We start from the raw sequence: 8057 nt of genomic DNA on the forward strand, positions 1-8057 counted from the left end.
CTGATGTTCAAAGTGAGGTGGTTATTTTGGAGCCACTGAGATATTCCCTCCAGGTTGGCATTTAAAATCTCAGTTGCCTTTGCTGGTGTTTTAGCTGATGTATAAAAAAAAGCATAACACTGACGCTTAATATCTGGGCAGCAACTTGGCAAATAATTTACAGTATAAATACACTAAAAAGCAGTGGACCTAAAATTTAACCTTGGGGTATTCCTAGTTTATTGTTATTAAAAGATGACTTGTTCTGCTCAATTTGTTCTGCTCACATTGCTCTCTTTGTTTTTTTTTTTGTTTTTTTTTTGTTTTTTTAGGTAAGAGGCAAACCACTCAGATGTTTGTTTTCTAATGCTGTAGTTAGCATTTAAAAGCAGTTAATTTAGACAAAAGAATAGCATGGTTAACAGTGTTGAATGCCTTTTTCAGGTCAATAAAAACTGCTACCACAGCATGCCTCTGATCTAAATATTGTCTTACATTTTCCAAAAAATAGCAATTTGCCGTAGAGTTCTGCCACTTCCTTCTCTAAGACCTTAGACATGACAGGTAAAATTGTTACTGGACAATAATTTGAGACCAAATTGGAGTCACCAGATTTAAAAATTGGAGTAATAATAGCTTTTTTTCAAAATTTCTGGTAATTTGCTTTCCCTAATTGATAAGTTTATTAAGTGAGATAATGGAGCTGTCAATAAGGAGCTATATTTCTTTATAAAATTACTATCAAAGTTATAAATATCTTTAGCTGTAGAATTTGATAGTTTATTTATGATTTCACTTAATTTCCTTTCATCAGTTTCCATAATACAAAAGGGCTTTGGTAATTGTTCCTCCCTCTTGTCCTTTGACAATGCTAGTGTAAAATTTTGAGCCAATTCTTCTGCTGAGCATATCAAATATATATTAAATTCATGCACCATAGTGGCTTTGTCACTAACAATCTCTCCCTTTATTTGCAGCTATTTGATTCGCTGTTGATTGCAGGTTTTATTTGTTAAATTATTCAATTGTTTTCATAAAATTTAACTTTGTCCATTAGTGTCCTCTATAAGTTGAGTGTAATATGATACTTTGAATTACGTAATTCTTGTACTACTTTATTTCTAAGACTTTAAGACTTTTATAAATGAAGGTATCTGTACTTAATTTAGAAGATAATGCAGTTTTAAAGCAATGTCTAATATTATCATAAGATTACGGATATCAATGTTTAGCCATGGCAATGATTTATTTTTCTAGAACATTTCAAAAGTGTAATGTGTTTATCTACCAATTTAGTCACTATTTCAGTTAAAGAATTGCAACAAGAATTCTAATCATATATTCGCAAGACCTTACCCCAATCAGCTTTATTCATCTCTATCTCAAATTGTGTTAATTTGGATTTCAGTATCCCAAACTGATTCTGTCAAATCTGCGATTTTGATGTCGCTGTAAACGCTTTTTCGTTAATTTTCTGACCGTAAGCACCAAATTGTGATCTGATAAACCTGTCAATAGATTACTTGTTTTTGTGATTCTATCATTTCTATTGGTAAAAATCAGGTCTATCAAAGTTGTTCTACTTTTAGTAATTCTTGTTGGACTTTTAATAAGCTGGTGATAAATTTTGTCATAATCATTTCATCAATCATACTTTTTGTGTTCCACTTTTATCCACCCAGTTGATGTTATAATCTCCATACAATATTGTTTCAGTGTGATTATCAAACACTTCCAATAAAATCTTCATTTAATCATAAAAAGATACAATGTATGAACGGGGATAATATAAAACAATAATATTAAAATTCATACGAGGAGAGAGTGTAACATTTAAGGCTTCACACTCAAGTGTAGTATTTAATTTAATTTCCTTACAATTTTAATGCAACTCTTATGTAAATCAATACTCCACCACCCCTGCCCGATGATCTTTCTTTTCTAAAACAAACATAACCAGGAATATCTATCATGCTTGTCAAAGTATTGCACTGAAGCCATGTTTCACTTAAATATATTCTAAGTTTGATTCAGTTAACAATACAAGAATTTGATCTAACTTAGGGAGTAAACTCAGAATATGTGTTCACCTAGAATTCCTCTTGTTTTCAATTTAGTGTCCCATACTACTTTTGCATGATTAACAGTTTGAAAGAACAAGTGTTGTTTCTGTTTTAGCGTCACTCGACATCTTTCTGTCACTGACCTCAGTGCACGTTGTGTTTCAGTAGTCCTTTGAGACCCTGCACATGCACCCTTTGTCCTTCGCCGACTTCGCCCGACCAAACTTGCATGTCCTGCGTGACCTCCATGCGTGAGAGTCTCCACAGCCCTTGCTGGAATGCGCACACTGATCTGACCGCATATCCAACACTTGTCCTATGAAGAGACACCACGGATCCAGGCCTTCACCAGCTCCAAACACCACGGCTGGTGCAACACCACCTGCAGTGTCCCTTTGCCCACCCTGGAAGATAAAGTCCCCCGTTGGTCCGGCTGGTTCAATCGTTGTAATGTCACCGGCCAGCAGCAATTAAATCAATAAAGTTTGCAACCTATGTCACTTTTGAAGTTTAGATTTTGTTTGCGTTGCAACAATTTATTTTGTCCACAGCTGGAGTACAAAACATAATGTCCATATCCACAGCAGTATAACTTTGTTTGTTCCATTGTAGTCACAATCCACTGATCAGGAAATTTGATTAACTTTCAGTACAAAGTCATGGTAATTATTGGAAGCCAGTGTAGCAGGGATATGTTGTTACACCAGATTATTAATTTATTTTGTTTTATTTTGTTATTATTTGTTATGGGGTATTTTATTTTGAAAGGTTTTTTTTGCGTATTACCGTAGGTAATGGTCTCATCATGCACGCTGGCTGACAAAGTAGAATGCGTAGAATAGAGCATTGGAGCTGTAGTGAGATCCAGGTTCGGCTTCTTTCCAGCAATGTCACCAGAGAGGATAGGCAGAGCAGAGTGAGCACCACTGATGCTACTGCTTGTCCGTTTATGTTTTTCACTACACAGGCATTCAGAATAAATGACCCTCAGAATAACACGGTTTTGTGTGGAAATTCCTTTATTAAACATCTTTGAAAATCACATCGCAGAAGAACAACCACTACAAAACTGATGCCGTGACCTGTCGAATGGTTGACCATTTGTTGACTGCAGGTGTTGCTGATGTGGAGTTTGACTGTCGTAAGGGAAATTGGAAATGCAACGAGACTACGGTCGGCTACTGCTGTTTCCTGTGAGGTGTTCGGATGTCAGAGGCCTTGGCTGGTGTCTGTGAGAAGGCTGTCAGCGAATGAGATTTGGTGTTGAGGGCCGTCGTTGGAAGTACATGTTGGCGATCGATGCACAGACTGTTGGGCTGGTGAGTTTCGGCGGTGAAGACTGGAGCGTCGCCAGTTAACCTGATGAACTGTGTGGGTGGAGGAACTCAGCATTGTCACCTGATCGGGTTTGTGATTGACTAACTGTGAAATAAGACAGAGAAATTCATTGTAAGTAAGATTTATGGACATTTAAAATTGAATGGGTCATAACACAAATTGATTGTCATTGAAATTCCTGTGTTTTGAGTGAATAATTTGACAACTGTGAGATGGCTGCTGAGAAAAGTTATTCAGTTTCGGACTACAATGTACTTAAAGCCGGTAAGGGGTGGGGCGTAATTTTGGGTATGCCTGACAAAAGTGGGCTGTTTGTGGGTCCTGAGTACAGTAGTACGGGGTGGAGTAGAACAGTCGGTGGGTCAGCCAATGACAGAATCGAAATGCACTGCAGTCCAATCGCTAAAGCCGGTAACTGTGAGTACAGTACTCATGAGTCTGAACTGACAAGTCAGATAAGTAGTCTCATAAAACAAATCGGAAGTGAGATGACGATAACATGTTTTACAAAGTATTGACTTTGCTGGAAAAGGCATTAGTATGCAACACTCCATCTATGCGTGGTGCCTGGCCTAAGCAAAACAGAAACCAGACTTGCGAATACAAAGTGTGTAATAGTACTGAACATAGTACGAATGCTCATTTTGCAGCTGTACACGTGAGCTACAACTGCGACAAAACTATGTCCAGGGTGAGCTCAGCAAGAAAAAGTGACATTTCAGGGAAACTAGACGGATCCCTTCGAGCAGAGGACAAGGTGGGGCTGTGTGAAAATTCCTCTGGTGAAATGACGTTGAGTCTGTGTATTCCTTCTTTTGTGAAAGTGTTGGCAAAACAAAAACTGTGGTTTTTCAGAACAGCATACAAATTAATCATAGTGACAGTTTTTTTCTATGCGAGTGTGTTGATACTGGACAAAGTCGAGCTTCGGGGAAGCTGGACAGTGGCTCCATGGCAACAACTCTAAGCACCGAGGTAGTTTCTCAACTCAGAGTGCTGGACCAAGAAATTCTTTGTCCTTCAAACATTGTTTTGGTAGGTTGTGGTGGGAAACAAACTAGCCCTGACGGTGTGTGCAATCTGAAGCTTAAAGTGTACAGGGTCAGCTTCAGTGCTCCTGTCCTTATCGTGAGTAGTCTAAAGGATCAAATTATACTTGGCACAAATGTCTTGAAACCCCTGATTAGTTAGATGAAGTATACAAAAAGTTTTGGATGATGGTGAGTAATCCAATCAGAAAACAGCCAGTTTCTGTGCATGCTCTCATGTATTGAGAGATGGAGGGGAGATTAAATTCCTGACAAGGTGGGCACGTTGAAGCTGAAGTCAGTTGTGACACTTCAACCTATGAGCGAGCATCTTGTTTGGGCCATTTGCCTCCAGGATTGGTACTCTCTGTGGGGAGCACTGTGGTCATTGAACCAAGTACCTCTTGTTGTGTACATCGTAATGTTTTAGTCGGGAGGGTAGTTTCGCCTTTGTGGGGCGATGGTTGGCTCCCAATGAAAATGGTGTTGAGGAAAAATGCAAAGGTGGCTGATGTGTATCCTTGTATTGCTTTGGAGGACATCGAATAAGTCACTGACAGTGTGGTTTACCAAAATGCAGGCAAGATGTGTCATGACAGGATGAGCGTTAGCCTCACTGTGAAAAGTTACACGTCTGGAGCCAGCACTACAGGCAACAGATGGTTGGACGACCTGAAATTGAGAGAGACATTAGATGGATTGTCCAGCAGTGAGTTTGCATCACCGTTGGTATTAGTGTGGAAGAAAAATTGTAAAATAGAGGATATGCACAGACTTCCAATGGTTAAATGCCCGCATGGTGAAGGACGCACACCCCCTTCCTCACCATGCAGATGGACTTGACTTCAGGGTACTACAGCATCCCATTACATGAGGATGACAAAAAGTTCACGGCATTCTGCTCACCTCTGGGGCTCCATGAATATAATCATTTGCCTCAAGGACTGTGCAACAGTCCAGCAACATTCACGATGAGACTGTGTTTGGTGACCAGAACTTTTTGAGTCTCCTTTGTTATCTGGATGATTTGCTGGTCTTTGCCAAGACTTAGGAAGAGAGTTTGGAGAGGCTCGAGATGGTGTTTCAGAGTCTAAAAGACCACAACCTGAAGTTGTCTCCATCAAAATGTAGGTTCTTGAGGAAGTCTGTAAAATGTTTGGGTCATGTTGTGTCAGAAGAAGGGGTGGCCTGTGATCTAGCAAAAATTGAAGCTATTGTGAGTATGACTGAGAAGGACTGATGGAGAGTGATGGTGTTGCGCCATTGGCGAGTAAGATTAGGTCCTTTCTAGGCATGGTGGTGTGTTACCAGCATTTCATAGAGAATTGCTCTATGGTAGCCAAGCCTCTGTTTCAGCTTATGTCTGGCCAGAAAAGACCTAGAATGAGGAAGAGTGTAAAGAGTCTGAAAGGAGGTCAACACTCACCAATGCCAATTAGACTGATGACTGCAGAGCAGCTCTAGAGAACTTGAAGACTGCGCTGGTGAGTCAGGTTTTGCTTGCTTATCCAGACTTTTCAAAGCTGTTTTTGTTGTCAGTGGATCCCTCCACTAGCGGGCTTGGAGCAGTCTTGTCACAGGTTCAGAAAGGCCATGCTGAGGCAAGGCCAGTTGCCTTTGCTTCGAAGTCTTTGAATCATGTAAAGTCGAAATACCCGGCACAAAGGCTTGAATTTTTGGCAATGACAGGGCCATATGTGATAAATTCAGTCATTGGCTGTGAGGGCACAGGTTTACTGTGTGGACCGACAATAATCCACTTAAGTATATCCTGACAAAACCAAAGTTGGATGCGTGTGAACAAAGGTGGGTAGCGAAGCTAGCGCCTTATGATTTTGACATTCAGTAAATCCCCGGGCGAAAAATGTGTTGGCTGATGCTTTAAGCAGGGAACCATTTGCAGCCTCGAATATTTTGCATAGATTGACTAGAACACCTTATGACATTCTGATGCATGAATCTGAGACATTTGATGTTGAGCAGGTGCAGGACATGTTCCATTTTTCATGTGCGTGTGCGGATGGCAAAGCTGTGGACGGGCTGTCAGAGTCAAAAATGGGTGGTGTAAATGTGAACGTAGCGCAGCGTTTCACTGCTGGAAAAGTCTCTTGCCAAGACTTGACAGCTGTTCTTCATTCTCACAATAACTGGGAGGGAGGTACAGCTATTAGAGGTATTTTGTATGTGCAGCACTTGGAGAGTTTGGTGGACGTAAAGCAAAGTCCGCTCCATAGCCTTACTCATAATGAGTTGCTGGAAAAACAGAGCCAGGATACTGTAATTAACAGAGTGAAATTCTTTGTGGAGAGAGGTAGAAGACCTTCTAAGAGAGAGAAGGTTCATGAGTCTAAAGAAACTGTGAAGATTCTCTGTCAATGGCGTAAACTTACCATGAGGTTGGGCATTCTTTACAGAGTCTCTAAGAATCCCATGACAAAGAAAAAGACCTACCAATCTGTGGTGCCCACAGCTCTTAGAGGCATTTTCATGAAGGGTGTGCATGATGATGATGGTCATCAGGACCAACATCGCACTCTCTGGTTGACTAGACAACATTTCTTCAGGGAGTCTATGGAGAAAGACACAAGGAAGTTTGTTACAGAGTGTAAGAGATGTACAGTATATTGAGTAAAAGGCCTGAACCGGAGGCAAGAGCTCCAGTAGTGTCGATCCAAATGAGTGCCCCTCTTGAGATGGTATGTATTGAATTCTGTCGGTGGATGTGTTGGTTGTTACCGACCATTTCATGAAGCTCGCTTGTGCTTATGTTTGTCCAAACCAAACTGCGGAATCTGTTGCACGAGTCCTGTGGAACAAATTCTTCTGTAAGTATGGGTTCCCAGGTCGCATACATTCTGACAGAGGTGCAAACTTTGAGAGCTCCCTGATTGAAGAGTTGTTGAAATTGTCAGGTGTGGGAAAATTGCACACTACGCCATTTCATCCCATGGATAATGGACAAATGGAGAGGTTTAACCGTACCCTGGTTGATATCATCCATTCGTTACCTCCGAGGTCTAAAGCCAAGTGACCTCAGATGCTGAATACTCTTACGTTTTCATATAATTGTATGATTTTCTTGATGTTCGGCCAAACACCAAGATTGCCAGTGGATGTTTTGTTTGAGAGTGTCATTTTGGATAATGAGACTGTTGATGAAGCAAGTATGTCCAGTCTCTTGGGAAAGATTTGAGGGAAGCAATGGCAGTCGCACAAAAACATGCTGAGCGACAGCAAAACAATCAAGCTGAGTATTATGACTGAAAAGGCAAAGGTCATTCTCCTGAGTTTTGTGACAGAGTGCTTCTCACAAATAAAGGAGAACGAGGCAAAAATAACTTAGCAGATCAATGGGAGAGTATAGTATATGTTGTTGTGGGCAAAAATGGCTCATTGAATACATATAAGATATGTAATCCCGGCACAGGTCATGTCAAGACGGTGCATCGTAACCTGTTGATGCCTGTCAACCCATTTGGAATGATCAAGATGCCAATGGATGTGATGAGAATTCAAGTGTTGGTACATCATGTGAAGAAAATTATCAAACTAGAGTGAAGACCGAACCTCCCGTTGGGTGGCCGATCTAAATGCTACCACGGACGTGGCAAGCATAGAGTCTGTGGACTTCTTTAGTGTTGATCAGAGA

Source organism: Myxocyprinus asiaticus, chromosome 2 (genome assembly GCF_019703515.2).
Source record: "Myxocyprinus asiaticus isolate MX2 ecotype Aquarium Trade chromosome 2, UBuf_Myxa_2, whole genome shotgun sequence".
In the NCBI taxonomy this organism is placed as follows: Eukaryota; Metazoa; Chordata; class Actinopteri; order Cypriniformes; family Catostomidae; genus Myxocyprinus; species Myxocyprinus asiaticus.